The sequence below is a fragment of the Globicephala melas genome, chromosome 10 (genome assembly GCF_963455315.2).
Source record: "Globicephala melas chromosome 10, mGloMel1.2, whole genome shotgun sequence".
Taxonomy (NCBI): Eukaryota; Metazoa; Chordata; class Mammalia; order Artiodactyla; family Delphinidae; genus Globicephala; species Globicephala melas.
The window spans coordinates 156,114-172,611 of NC_083323.1; positions in this window are offsets into that span (position 1 = coordinate 156,114).

A 16,498-nucleotide genomic window follows, 5' to 3' on the forward strand; every position below is an offset into this window, starting at 1 on the left:
CTAATCCAGTATGACCTTATATTAACTAATTACATCTGCAAATACCCTATGTCTAAATAAAGTCACATGCTGAGGTTCTGAGTGGATATGAATTGGTGGTGGTGGGGCACTAGTCAACATGGCATAGGCTATAAAATCCCAAATCCAAGTTTTCTTGGTTCACCAAATGCCCTGATCAAAAGCAATGTGCAGTGCTCCACCTGTCCCTCTGGGCTCCTGTCTTATTTAGTCCCTGTTTTCTTACTAGATCATCAATGATCTTAGAAAACACTTCTTTAGAAAATAGTTTATCCTGGATTTTTAACCACTTTCAGCAGGAAATTCTATTTAGGAATGTAGCTCACCATATTACATCTCCATTCATTTTATGAAGCTACAACATGATAAGAATAGCTCAAGAAAATTAATAAATTATATGTCTATTTCTCTTATGAGCATGTGCAAAAGTCCCAACAAAATATTAGCTAATGAAATTCAACAGTTTATTTTTGTAAATGCATCCTGATCACATGGGTTTAACAGAGAAATCCAAGAATGTCTCAACATCCCACTTGCATTTTCAATGGTAATTCAACACATTCATGGACAAAGAGAGAAAAATTGCATGATCATCTCATGCAATGTGATTTTTTAAAAAATAAGTTTATTTGTTTATTTGCTTTTATTTTTGGCCGTGTTGGGTCTTTGTTGCTGCGCACACGTTTCCTCTAGCTGCGGCGAGTCGGGGCTACTCTTCGTTGTGGTGCGCGGGCTTCTCATTGTGGTGGCTTCTCTTGTTGTGGAGCACGGGCTCTAGGCACATGGGTTTCAGTAGTCAATGTGAATTTTATAACATTCAACAATTAATTATGATTTTTTAAATGGCTTCCAGCCATTATGGAATAACAGCTATTGGACTTGCCCACCTGCCAAAGGGGGAAAAATCCAGACAAGTAAACAAAATATTGGAAGCAACTATTTTCAGACATTGGACAAAGGACAGCACAGGACTGTGATCCCTGAGAGAAAGGAAGCAAATTACATAAAGCCTATGATTGCCCTGGTTTTCCCTGGTTCTCCAAATGGAGGCATTTCCAGACTTCAGTGTAGGGAAGAGGGTCCAATTAGAGTGTGGTGGTCTTGATGAGTTTAGAAGACAGATGTCAGAGTTTGAGGAGGCTGATGTATTTGGAATTTTCAGATAAAAGTACTAGAGGAAAAGAATCAATTCAGGGAAAGAGTTCCAGAAATCTACAATAGGATCCCCCTAAGTTTTAGTAAATACTCAGTTGTGCTTACGTAGAATAAAATTCCATAAGGCTGCGTAAAGAAAAGTTATTGGGAAACTGTAAACTATAAAATTCCCAGAGCTCATGTAGGACTGGGGGAAGGTCAAGATCCAATAGCTAAGTGGTGAGACATATTGGACACTGTCACATTCAGTGGGGCTAGACTAACCCCAGAGTAAAGACCACTTTAGACTGATGCTTACAAAGTTTTTAAATGAACCTGAAAAGAATCAAGGATCCACAAGAAACTTAACTGACTTCCAAAACCAACTTCAATACTCTTTAGAGGAGGTTAATGAAATCCAAGCACTTATGTCCTGCAACAACAACAACAACAAAAAAATCCCAGACCTGCAGTGAATCAGGAAAAATCTGGAAGGAAAAAATCAGTCAAAACAGAATCAGAAAGGACAGAAATCACAGAATTAATAGACATGGACTTAGAACAACTATTATAAATATACTCATGGATTTATAGAAAACATCAACACAATGAGCAAAGAAATGGAAGACATAAAAAAGAATCAAAAAAAAAAAAAAAGAATCAAATGGAATTTTGAGAGACGAAAATTCAGTATATGAAATGAAAATTTTACTAGATGAGGTTAACAGTGGGTTAGACACTGAGGAAGAAAAGATAAGTGAACATGAAAACAGAGTAATAGAAACTATCCAAATTGAAGCAGAGAGAAAAAACATTGAAAAAAAATTAACAAGCCTCATTGATCTCTGGGAAAATATCAAGCAGTCTAACAACTATATAATTGGAGACACGCACAAAGGGTAAGCACACACACAAAAGCATTGAAAGAAATAATGGCTGAAATTTTTCCAAATGTTTTGAAAACTATAAACCCACAGGTCCAAAATACTCAACAAATCCCAAGCAGGAAAAACACAAAATAAACTACTTCAAAACATATAATAATCTAGTTGCTGAAAATTTATGATCAAAAAAAAGTATTAAAAACAGCCAGAAAAAAAGACACGTGCATATCAGGAAACAAGGATAAGAATTTTTGCTGATTTCTCATCAGAAACAAGGTAAACCATAATAAATGGAATGACATCCTTAAATTGCTAAAAGGAAAACATTTTCAACCTAGTATTCTACATGCAGTGAAAACATCCTCCAAAAAGTGAAGGTGAAATAAAGACAACAACAGACATACAAAATCTGAGATAATTTTTCACTAGCATATCTGCAATACAAGGAATATTAAAATAAGTTATTTAGAATGAATGAAACACATCTGAGGAGAACCTGGGTGTACACAAAGGAATAAAGAGGACTGAGGGTAATCCTAAAAGATTTTTTTCATGCTTGAATTTCTTTAAAATATAATTGACTGTATACATTTTTAAAATCAGCAATGTACTGTAGAGTTTAAAACACATGTGTAAGTAAAACATACAACAACAACAGCACAAAGTGGGGGGAGGGAGAATAGGAAATACGCTGTTGGAAGGTTCTTATATTTTTATTTGAGGGTAAACTATGATAATCTAAAAATGCATACTACAAACTCAAGAGAACACACATTAAAAATCATAGAGGGACTTCCCTGGAGGTCCAGTAGTTAAGACTCCATGCTTCCAATGCAGGGGGCATGGGTTCAATCCCTGGTGGGGGAACTAAGATCTCGCATGCTGCGTGGCGTGGCCAAAAAAAAAAAAAAATCACAGAGATATAGTTAGTTAGCTAAGAGTGGAGATAAAATGGAATTCTGAAACATGTTTGTTTAATATAAAAGAAAGCAAAAAGGAAGAGAAATAAAACAAAGGTAAGATGGGACAAATATAAGACAAATAGCAAGATGGTAGGTTTAAAGCCAAAATGTCAATAATTACATTAAATGGAAATCTTCTAAACACTTAAATGACAATGCAGAGATTGTTAGACTGTATAAAAAAGTGAGACCCAACTACAGGTTGTCTCAAGAGATGAATTTTAATATAAAAATAAAAATAAACTAGGGACTTCCCTGGTGGTCCAGTGGTAAAGAATCCTCCTACCAATGCAGGGGACACAGGTTCGATCCCTGGTCAGGGAACTAAGATCCCACATGCTGTGGGGCAACTAAGCCTGCACGTCGCAACTACTGAGCCTGTGCACCTCAGTGAGAGAGCCCACGTGCCACAAACTACAGAGCCCATGTGCCCTGGAGCCCATGCACCACAACTAGAGAGAGAAAAACCCACATGCCACAACTAGAGAGAAGCCTGCATGTTGCAATGAAAGATCCCATATGCCTCAATGGAGAACAGCATGCCGCAACTAAGACCTGACACAGCCACATAAATAAATAAATATTTAAAAAAAAAAAAAAAACTAAATGGAAAAGCCTGGAAGGGAGGAGAAGAACCAATGAATTAGAAGGAAAAAACAGAAATAAGTGAAATGGAATTGTTTTCTTAATTTCTCTTTCTGTTAGCTTATTGTTAGCATATAGAAATGCAATAGGTTTTGTTTTTGTTTTTCTTGGTAGTGCCGTGTGGCTTGTGGGATCTTACTTCCCCAACCAGGGATCAAACCTGGGCCTTGGCAGTAAAAGCACAGAGTCCTAACCACTGGACCTCCAGGGAATCCCCTAAAGGCAACAGATTTCTGTGTGTTGATTTTGTGCCCCACAAGATTACTGTATTTACTATTTCTTTTTTTCTAGAAAATTAAAAAAATATCCCACTTTATTATCAGGAAGCTAAAGTTAAAACTCCTTGCACCTTCACAGAAATGTTTTCACTGAAATATATATTTTCCCCATTTTATTTGATTTCTTTTTTATTGCGGTATATTGATTTACATATTATATAAGTTTCAGGTGTACAACATAGTGATTCATGATTTTAAAGGTTATACTCTATTTATAGTTATTATAAAATATTGGCTATAGTCCCTGTACAATAGATCCTTGTAGATTATTTACTTTATACATAGTAGTTTGTACCTCTTAATCCCCTACGCTTATCTTGTTCCTCCCTATTTGTTTATTATTTCTAATATTTTTTGGTGGGGTCTTTAGGGTTTTCTATATATAAAATCATGTCATCTGCAAATAGTGGCAGTTTTACTTCTTCCTTTCCAATTTGGATGCCTTTAATTTCTTTTTCTTGCCTAACTGCTCTGGCTAGGTTTTCCAATACTGTGCTGAATAAGAGCGGCAAGAGTGGGCATCCTTGTCTTGTTTCTGATTTTAGAGGTAATGCTTTCAGTTTTTCACCATTGAGTATGATGTTAGCTGTGGGCTCATCATATATGCCTTTATTATGTTGAGGTACATTCCTTCTATGCTCACTTTATTGAGAGTTTGTGTTTTTTTTGTATCATAAATGGGTGTTGAATCTTGTCAAATGCTTTTTCAGCATCTATTGAGATAATCATATGGTCTTTATCCTTCATTTTGTTAATGTGGTGTATCATATTGATTGATTTGTGGACATGGAACCATCCTTCCCTCCCTGGGATAAGTCCCACTCGATCGTGGTGTATGATCCTTTTAATGTATTATTGTATTGGTTTTCTAGTGTTTTGTTGAGGATTTTTCAATCTGTGTTCATCAGAGATGTTGGCCTGTAATTTTCTTTTTTTGTGTTGTCTTTGTCTGGTTTTGGAATCAGGGTGATGTTGGCCTTATAAAATGAGTTAGGAAGCATTCCCGCCTCTTCAGTTTTTTGGAGTAGTTTGAGATGAATAGGTATTAAATATTCTTTGGATGTTTGGTAGCATTTACCTTTGAAGCCATCTGGTCCTGGACTTTTGTTTCGGGGGAGATTTTTTTTTTTAGCGGTACGCGGGCCTCTCACTGTTGTGGCCTCTCCCGCCGCGGACCACAGGCTCCGGACGCGCAGGCCCAGCGGCCATGGCTCACGGGCCCAGCCGCTCCGCGGCATGTGGGATCCTCCCAGACCGGGGCAGGAACTCGCGTCCCCTGCATCAGCAGGAGGACTCTCAACCACTGCACCACCAGGGAAGCCTCTGGGGGGAGCTTTTTGATTACTGTTTAAATCTCTGCAGTAGTGATCAGCCTATTCAGATTTTCTATTTCTTCATGATTCAGTCTTGGAAGGATGTATGATTCCAATGATTTGTCCATTTCTTCTAGGTTGTCTACTTTGTTGGCACATAGCTGTTCATAATATTCTCTCATAATCCTTTGTATTTCTGAGGTATCCATTAGTTCTCCTCTTTCGTTTCTGATTTTATTTATCAGAGTCTTCTCTCTTTTTTTCTCAGTGAGCCTGGATAGATCTTTGTCAACTTTGTTTATCTTTCCAAAGAGCTACCTCTTAGTTTCACTGGTGTTTACTATTATCTTTTTGTCTCTACTTCATTTATTTCTGCTCTGCTCTTAATTATTTCCTTCCTTCTACTGATTTTGGGTTTTGTTTGTTCTTCTTTTTCTAGTTCCTTTAAGTGAAAAGTTATTGTTTATTTGAGATTTTTCTGTGTCTTGAGGTAGACCTATACTGCTATAAACTATGTTTTTGCTGCACCCCATAGATTTTTTTTAGAATTCCTTTATTTTATTTATTTATTTATTTATGGCTGCGTCAGGTCTTAGATGCAACACATGGGATTTTCATTGCAGTGCGTGGGCTCTTTGTTGCAGCACTCAGGCTTCTCTCTAGTTGTGGCATGAGGGTTTCTTCTCTCTAGTTGTGGCACACAGGCTCCAGAGCGTGTGGGCTCAGTAGTTGCAGCACATGGACTTAGTTGTCCTGCTGCACGTGGGATCTTAGTTCCTCGACCAGGAATCAACATGTGTCCCCTGCGTTGGAAGACAGATTCTTTACCACCAGACCACAAGGGAAGTCCCACCCCATAGATTAAAAAAAAATTTTTTTATTGGCGTATAATTGCTTTACAATGTGTTAGTTTCTGCTGTACAATGAAGTGAATCAGCTATATATATACATATATCCCCTCCCTCTTGGACCTCCCTCCCACCCGCCATCCCACCCATCTAGAGCACTGAGCTCACAGAGCACTGAGAGCACTCACAGAGCACTGAGCTGAGCTCCCTGTGCTATACAGCAGGTTCCCACTAGCTATCTATTTTACACATGGCAGTGTGTATATGTCAAAGACCCTGAATAGCCAAAGCAATCTTGAGAAAGAAAAACAGAGCTGGAGGAATCAGGTTCCCCAACTTCAGACTATTCTACAAAGCTACAGTAATCAAGACAGTGTGGTACTGGCACAAAAACAGAAATATGGATCAATGGTACAGGCTAGAAAGCCCACGCACCTATGGTCACCTAATCTATGACAAAGGAGGAAAGGATATACAATGGAGAAAAGACAGCCTCTTCAATAAGCGGTGCTGGGAAAACTGGACAGCTACATGTAAAGGAATGAAATTAGAGCACTCCCTAACACCATACACAAAAATAAACCCCAAATGGATTAAAGACCTAAATGTAAGACCAGACACTATAAAACTCTTAGAGGAAAATTTAGGAAAAACATTCTTTGACATAAACCACAACAAGATCTTTTTCGACCCAGCTCCTAGAGTAATGAAAATAAAAATAAAGATAAACAAATGGGACCTAGTTAAACTTAAAAACTTTTGCACAGCAAAGGAAACCATAAACAAGACAAAAAGACAACCCTCAGAATGGGAGAAAATATGTACAAATGAAGCAACAGGCAAGGGATTAATCTCCAAAATATACAAACAGCTCATACAGCTCAATAACAAAAAACAAATAACCCAATCAAAAACTGGGCAGAATCTAAATAGACATTTCTCCAAAGAAGACATATAGATGGCCAACAAGCACATGAAAAGATGCTCAACGTCACTAATTATTAGAGAAATGCAAATCAAAACTACAATGAGGTATCACCTCACACCATTTAGAATGGGCATCATCAGAAAATCTACAAACAACAAATGCTGGAGAGGGTGTGGAGAAAAGGGAACCCTCTTGCACTCTTGGTGGGAATGTAAATTGATACAACCACTGTGGAGAATAGTATGGAGGTTCCTTAAAACACTAAAACCATAACTACTATATGACCCAGCAATCCCACTACCGGGCATATACCCTGAGAAAACCATAATTCGAAATGACACATGTACCTCAGGGTTCATTATGACAGATGAATGTATAAAGAAGATGTGGTACCTATATACAATGGAATATTACTCAGCCATAAAAAGGAATGAAATTGGGTCATTTGTAGAGATGTGGATGGACCTAGATTCTGTCATATAGAGTGAAGTAAGTCAGAAAGAGAAAAACAAATATCATATATTAATGCATATATGTGGAATCTAGAAAAATGGTACAGATGAATCTATTTCCAGGGAAGGAATAGAGACACAAACATAGAGAGCAGGCATGTGGACACAGTGAGGGAAGGGGAGGGTGGGACGAACTGGGAGATTAGGATTGACATATATACACTACCATGCACCCCTATACACTAACAATGAAAGATCAGAAAGAGAAATTAAGGAAATAATCCCATTCACCATTGCAACAAAAAGAATAAAATACGTAGGAATAAACCTACCTGAGCAGGCAAAAGACCTGTACTCAGAAAACTATAAAACACTGATGAAAGAAATCAAAGATGACACAGACAGATGGAGAGATATACCATGTTCTTGGATTGGAAGAATCAATATTATGAAAATGACTATACTACCTACAGATTTTGATATGTTGTATTCTTATTTTCATTTGTCTTCGGGTATTGTTTTATGTCTGCTTTGATTTTTTTCGTTGACCCAATGTTGTTCAGTAGCATGTTGGTCAGTCTCCACATATTTGTGATCTTCCCAGCTTTCTGCTTGTAGTTGATTTCTAGTTTCATACCGTTGGATTGGAAAATTGCTTGATATGATTCCAATCTTCTTAAATTTATTGACACTTGTTTTGTGTCTCAACATACGGTCTATTCTTGAGAAAGTTCCATGTGCACTTGAGAAGAATGTGTTTTCTGCTGCATTTGGATGGAATGTTCTGTACAAATCTATCAAATCCATCTGGTCCCATGTTTCATTTAAGGCCACTGTGTCCTTGTTGACTTTCTGTATGGGTGAACTATCCGTTGATGTAAGTGGGTGTTAAAATCTCCTATCATCATTGTGTTACTGTCAATTTCTCCCTTTAGGTCTGCTAATGTTTGTTTTAAATATTTTGGTGCTCCCATGTTAGGTGCATATATATTACTAATGTCATGTCTTCTTGATGAGTAGGCTTCTTCATCATCGTATACTACCCATTTTTGTGTCTTGTTACCTTTTTTGGCTTGAAGTCTATTTTGTCTGATATGAACATGGCTGCACCCCTTTCTTCTGGCTGCCATTTGTTTGGAGCATCACCTTTCATTCCTTCACTGTGAGCCTACATGTGTCTTCAGAGCTGAGGTGAGCCTCCTGGAGGAAGCTTTAGTTGGGTCTTATTTTTTAATCCACTCTGTATTTTGATTGGCGACATCAACCCATTTATATTTAGGGTGATTATTGATAGCTGAGAACTTAGTATTGCCATGTTATTTCTTGTTTTCTGGTTGCTCTACAACTCCATTGTTTCTTTTTTCTTGTGTTTCTGTCTGCCATTTTGGTTTGGTGGTTTTCTCTTATGTTTTTCTCAGTTTCCTCTTTTTTGTTTCATGTCTCTGCTCTAGATTTATGTTTTGTCATTATCATGAGGTTTGCATAAAATGTTTCTGAGATAAAATGGTCTTTTTTCTGCTGATAGCATCTTATCTTCATTTACCTACAAGGGTTCTGTCGTTTTCCTCTTCCCCTTTTGTGTTTTTGTTGTCTCAAATTATCTCTTTTTATGTTGTGAGTTTGTCAACAAATTGAAGTAGCCATAGTTTTTTTCTTCTTTCCCCCTTTTTAACATTTATGCTATAATAAAGTGTTTAAAAACCTATTCTGATAAAGAGTTGCAATTTTCTGATTCTGTCTATTTATCACCTTACTTGAAGTTTTGTGTACTTTAGCCTTTTTGTTTCTGGTAAAAGAGCTCCTTTCAACATTTCTTGTAAGGCAGATCTAGTGGGTTGTTTGTTTGGGTTTTTTTAATTGAAGTATAGTCAAATACAATGTTGTGTTAATTTCTGCTGTACAGCAAAGTGACTCAGTTATACATATATATCAGTACACTCTTTTTCATATTCTTTTCCACTATGGTTTATTACAGGATATTGAATATAGTTCCCTGAGCTATACAGTGGAAACTTGCTGCTTAACCATTAGGTCTAGTATTAATGAACTTCCTCAGCTCTTGTTTGTCTCGGAAAGTCTTTATTTCCCTTCATATCTGAATGATAACTTTGCTGGATAAAGTATTCTCGGGTGACAGTTTATATCTTTCAGTACTTTGAGAATATCGTTCCACTCCCTCCTGGCCTGTAGAGTTTCTTCTGAGAAATCTGCTGATAAATTAATGGGGGTTCCTATGTAGGTTAACATCCTTTTTTCCCCAGCTACCTTCAAAATTCTTTGTTATTGACTTTTGACAATTTTAATATAATGTGTCTTGGAGAAGGTCTTTTTGCATTGAGGTAATTAGGTGTTCTCTTAACTTCATGGACTTGTATATCCGTAACAGGGAAGAGCCAATTTTCACTCCATGTTGGATCTGTTTCTTTGACTTTAGCCTTTGCTCTTCATTGCTTTTGTTATTATAATCATACATAATGGCCTGCCTCAGGGAACCCTACCCACCTGTGAAGGGCTGCAAGAGAGAAGAAATTAACACGTCCAAGGCTGGCCATTCCAGATGTTTGCCCTTGTTACTTTACTTCCCTCTCTGATTCTATAAAAGAAACTGGTGTCCAGACCCCAATAAGACGGTTATTTTGAGACACTAGTCTGCCATCTTCTCAGTCTGCTGGCTTTCCGAATAAAGTTGTATTCCTTGCCTCAAAAAAAAGAATTTTATCATTTAAAAAATATTTTATTTCTCTTGCCTCTTATATTTGTATCATTTCTAGATTTCTGTTTTTGCTCTTTCTCTCTTCCATATGGTCTGCTCTATTTCCAATTCTTTCTAATGCATCCTTCATCTCATCTATTGAGTTCTTCAGCTCCAGAATTTCTGTTTGGTTTCTTTTTAGAGTTTCAATCTCTTTGGTAAAGTATTCCTTCAGTTCATTAATTTTCTTCCTGAGCCCATTTAACTACCTTTACGAGTTTTCTTGCAGCTCACTGATTTTCTTCATGACAGCTATTTTGAATTCTCTATCAGTTAGATCACAATATTCCATGATTTTAAGTTTGGTTTCTGGAGAACTGTCATTTCCTTTTTGTGGTACAGTGTTATCGTGGTTCTTCGTGGTGCTTGACAAGTTGTTCCTCTGCCAGTGCCTGTGAAGTAGCAAACAGCGTTCTGCTTGAGTCTGCGCTGCCTCTTGTTATATTTGAGAGTCAGCACTTTCCACCCTCCACTGCCTCTGCCAGGGGTGTCGCCCTGTGCCCTCATGATCACTTCTTCTACCTCTGGAGTCACTGGTATCTTGCTGCTGCCAGCGTGGCTATTACTGCTTCCTGGGGCACCAGGAGAGTGGGCTCTTCCATTTTGCCTGGGATCCCGTGGGCCGCAGGCTCTGCCACTGCCGGGGGAGGGTTTGGGTAGGGGGAGCCAATGTTGCACAGGTATCCCTGTCATGTCCACTGTAAGGTGCACAGGCTCTGTCACTGCAGGGTCGGGGGAGTCATGGGCCCCTCTGCAGCTGAAGGGATGGGATCCCAGGCCTCATGGCTGCCATGGTGGCTGGGGCGATGGAGTCACGTGCGTCACCTCCCCTGCTACTGCCAAGTTCTCTGGGGCTGCAGGCTCAGCTGCTGCAGGTGGGAATCCAGGACTGCAGGCACCACCCCACTGTTCCCCCAGTTCCACCTCCTCTATGGGCTCCAGTCCACCCACCTTCAGAGGTACAGAAGTGTGGAATTCTCCAGCACCCTAGTGTATGGGGCAGAGGCACCCTTTTAGCATTGTGAATGTTTTACTGGTTGTAGATTGAAGGGGAGAGACAAAGGGAAGGTCTCAATTTGCCATGTTGCAGACATCCCTCCACGAAACACTATTTTTACTTGAAAGAAAATTGACAAACTATGGTTATTCTGACTTGGGTGTTTGGCAAACACTTTCTCAAAAATGAATAAAGTGAGTGTGTCACTTCATGGAAAACAACTGATAGTATTTGTAGCCAATGATAAAATTTGTGCTTTTAAGCAAAACTTAGATTTTTGGAAAACGTGTGTCTATCATCATGAGCTTAAAGTTTCTCAATATTTAAATATTTTTCTGATGAGATTGGTGGTGACATTAACAAGTGTGATTTTTAAAATATTATATAATAAAATCTGTCAAAATTTGGAAGATCTATATAACTCAAGGAACCAGTATTTTCCAAATGACAAATGAATGCATGATGTTTTAAAATTATGCATAACTAAAAGACCCATTCTGCATGCAAGACAGAGCAATAGATTTTGATGTAGCAGAAGACGAAAAATGGGACATCCCTGGTGGTGCAGTGGTTAAGAATCCACCTGCCAATGCAGGGGACACGGGTTCGAGCGCTGGTCCAGGAAGATCCCACATGCCACGGAGCAAGTAAGCCCGTGCGCCACAACTACTGAGCCTGCGCTCTAGAGCCCATGAGCCACAACTATTGAGCCCGTGCACCACAACTACGGAAGCCTGTGTGCCTAGAGCCCGTACTCCACAACAAGAGAAGCCACCGCAATGAGAAGCCCGTGCACTGCAACGAAGAGTAGCACCCACTTGCTGCAACTAGAGAAAGCCCGTGTGCAGCAATGAAGATCCAATGCAGCCAAAAATAAAAAGATAAATAAATAAATTTATTAAAAATTTTTTCTAAAAAAAAAAAGACAAAAAAGTTCATTGATATGGTTTCAAATTCCAAATTGCAACTAACCTCTAAGAAACTACCTCTTGTCAACTCTTGGTGTAGTATCAACGAAGATCCACAATTATCTGAAAAAGCTATTGTTTGCTTCCAACTACAAGTCTAAGTCAGGCTGGGTTTTCTTCATGTTTCAACCAAAACAACACATGGAAGAGACTGACTGCAGAAGCAGGTACAAGAACCAGCCATCTCCAGTTAAGCAGACACTGAAGAAACTTGCAAAAATGTAAAAAACAATGCCACTATTCTCATCAAAGTTTTATTTTATAAAATAGTTACTTTTGTAAGATATTATTTATGTTGACATGTTGAGGGCTTATTATCATTTTAAATGAATAAATAAATCATTCCCTCATGCACATACCATACTTCTTCAAGTGTTCAGTCAGAAAAATCAAATCCTGTCCAAGGGAGAAAAATTAGTCTGGACTCAGAAATTTTCATCTCCAATATTCAAGGTCTAGGACACAATGGAATGATGAGACAACAGCTGTGAGGGAAAGAAGTAGTGACTGTGGCGGGACAGGAAAATGATCCCGCAAGAGAGAGTCACATCCTAATGCTTGGAACCTGTAAATGTTACCTTATTTGGAAAAAGGATCTTTGCAGATTTGATTTAATTAAGGATTTTGAGATGAGATTATCCTGGATTATCCAGGTTGGCCCTGAATATGATCACAGTGTGTTTATAAGAGAGCTAGAGGGAGGGTTTCCCTGGTGGCTCGGTGGTTAAGAATCCGCCTGCCGGTGCAGGGGACACGGGTTCGATCCCTGGTCTGGGAAGATCCCACGTGCCGCAGAGTAACTAAATCCGTGTGCCACAACTACTGAGCCTGCGCTCTAGAGCCCATGAGCCACAACTACTGAAGCCCGCGTGCCACAACTACTAAAGCCCACGTGCCTAGAGCCCCTGCTCCACAACAAGAGAAGCCACCGCAATGAGAAACCCTCGCACCACAACAAAGAGTAGCCCCCACTCGTCGCAACTAGAGAAAGCCCGCACGCAGCAACAAAGACCTAACGCAGCCATAAATAAATAAATTTATTTTTTTTTTAAAAAAGAGAGAGAGCTAGAGGGAGATTACACAGACAGAAGAGGTGGGAGCAGTGTTGACCACGGAGCAGAGACTGGAGTGATGCAGCCACGTGCTCAGGAATGCTTGCAGCCTCCAGAAAAGACAAGGAATGGATTCTCCCTTAGAACCTCTGAGGAAGTGCAGCCCTGGCGACACCATCATTTCAGCACAGTGACAGTGATTTCACACCCAAAGACTTGGGTATAAGTGGTTTGTTCAGGAAGTGATTCCACGAAACACAGAGATGAAGGAGGAAAAGAGTGGGACAGGAAAGGAGGAATCGAAACGTAGGCGTGTGCTCCTTAGGTTACTGCTCTGGGTAACAACGCCTTCACTTCAGCAGGACCTCCTGAGAAGTGTACAGAATACCTCTTAGGATTGTCCAACCATTCCTCCACTGACTCCTGTCTCCAGGCCCTGAGTTGCCCCCCAGAGACCTAGGCTGTGCTGGTGAGCAGGCCAGGTAGGCTCCTGTGGTATCAGAGAAGGCCTGGGGCAGGAAGTTCAAAGACACACAGCAGGTGCCAGAGATGCATCTCTGTAAGTCCACTGCAATTAAAGGTGTGCTGAGGGCATCATTCAAGACACCAGCTCTTGTATCCCACAGTCTACGCAGGCACCACGTTAAGTCCACGCTGCCGTGATTCTTTGAGGTGAAGTCTCGAAGGTCATGACCTTTACAAAAGCCTTAATATAAGAGTGTCAGTAGAACAAATACAGTCCCCACTGTCACACCTGCTCCTGAGGCTGTAGCTAATATTGGTCATGTCCCTTCTCCTCTGCCCATTCTAGGTTTCCCTCACTGTCAGCCAGCATTTCAGCCGGTCCACGTGGCTCTCCTGGTCAGGTTACGAGACCTCCATCCCCGAAGGCTCTGAGCCCTTGGCAGGTTGTGGCTGCTCTTATCACTTGGCATGGAAGCAACCAGACAGAACCAGGCGAGTCCTCCACGCTAGACCAACTCCTGATTGCCCCACTAAGTATCTACCTCTAATAATCGGGACCTACTATCCCCTCCTTCTTTGCCTGCTGGTTCACCGGCACAAGGAGCTCAAAGTGACCTGGTGGAATTTGCAGATTCTGGTTCAGTGGAGGAGTCCTTCCCTGGAATCAGTGGAAGCTCCCTTGTGGAAGTGTTCCCTACCTGGGAACCAGGGGGTCTAATCCAGCAGAGCTCTAGGCTGCTCGTAGGTAATACAGGGTGTCACAGAAGCGGTACAGCCCACAGCAATCTATACATTGCTGTACCTTTTTCACTGTAAAATGAGTTTCTTGGTCCAAGGTAATGTTATACATGATCCCGTGTTGGTAAATCGAGCATTCTCTAAGCTTCTAGATAGTAATGCTACTCTAAGACCTTGTGGATAGGGAAGGCAAACTCATATCCAGGGCAGGTATCAATTCCAGTAAAGATGAATCAATCTCCCTCCTGGGTGGAAAGGATCTGCTGTAACGAACCTGTCACCAAGTCATCTAGGGATGGTACCATATCAGGAGCTCAGCACTAAGACTGCTAACAGGTCAGAAATTCATAGGCAGTAATAATTAGATAAGCCTTGATAAGAAAGAGCCTGTGTTGGTGGGCATAGCTTGCCACCATGACAACTCCATTCATGGCCTCACCTTACAAGCACAAGTGTAGCCAAGGACAGAAGCTGACTGACATCTATCCATCCAATTTGTTACCCAGTGACCCCTGTGCAGTGGGTATGAACATGAGGCACAAAGATACACACACTTGTGGCCAGTGCTACAGGTCCATCTCCTTTCCCAGACCTCCTTGTCTCCAGTATCCCCTCTCGCTCTTGCCAGGTCCCTGACCAACGAGCAAGGCATCTGTCTCAACCCAGAAGTTTATGTGCTCACCTTCCTTAGGCCACTATTCTGTCCACTCCCTTCCCTCCCTACGAAGTGAGTATCCAAGTGTACTGCTCAAAGCTTTGGTCTCTGGAAGAATTCTCTTCATTACTGTCGTTCAGAGCCACCTGAAGTGGGATGGTAGCGCAGCAGTACTTCATTTTCAGCTCATACCAACACATCGAGCTGACCCGTCTGTGAGCCAGACCTAAATTTTTCTTCCTGTCTGCTAAGAAGCACTGGTACAACAAGGTGGGAGACGTGCGGGCCACAGCCACCTCTTCCTATAAATGACCAGTACTCTCTGGACAGACTGGGGTCCAAACCTTTTTCATTGGGCAATGAATTGCTACTGAGCCTGGTGGATTTGCCAGTATCTAGTTTAGGACAGGCAGATTTGGTCACATGATCATTTGATGCCCCATAATCAGGCGCCCAGTCTCTAATTGGGCCCCATAGCGTGTCGGAAGCTGCTTTTAGTTGGTGAGTAGTTCTTCTCTGTGGCTGGCGCGGTCTTGCTTCAGAACCCTAGGGGTGGGCGCCCCAAATCTCCCGCCGGAGCCCACCGAAGGTGCTGCGCAGGGTCCCTATCTGCCACACACAAGCCATAGCCCATTGGCTCTATTGAGAGACAGGGGAACCCATCCTCCAGCGTGGGTCTTCACCAGAGCCCTCCTTTGCTCTGGGCCCCATTCAAAACCAGCAGTCTTCCAAGCCGCCCGATAAATGGGTCAGAACAGTATTCCCAAGTGTGGCACATGCTGACTCCAAAATCCAGAGGTGCATGGAGTGGTAGGCCTCATTTTTCATGTTAGGGATGCAAGATGCAGCAACTTGCCCTTATCTCAGAGGTGACAGCCTGGTTTGCCCTACAACACTGCGCCCCTGGAAACTTCACTGATGACAGGCCCCAGAACTTCTGAGGGTTTATCTCTCATCCTCTGACATGCACTGTCTTACCAGGGACAGAGCACTTGTCACTTTCTTCCTCACCGTGTCCAATTAGCATAATTTCAACAGTTTTATGGAGAATGTCCAGATGATCAAGGTCTCAACGATTACACTGTGACAGAAAGCATGACTTAAAACAGACTTGAAGTAAGACAATGTATACGTTTGGCTGTCCTTCCCATATAAAAGTGAACTGCTTTTGGAAACTTACTCTTTACTACTGGAAATGGAAAGGAATGTTCACCACATCCATTGCATTATCAGGTGCCAGAGGTGCATTAATCAGTTCCAGTACAGATACCTCACCTGACACAGCTGCTGTGATTAGGGATACTAACTGGCTGAGTTTGTGGTAGTCCACCGTCATTTACTTGAATCCATCTGGATTCTGCAGGGGCCACTCAGGTGAACTGAGGGTGATGTAGTGGGGATTTATGTCT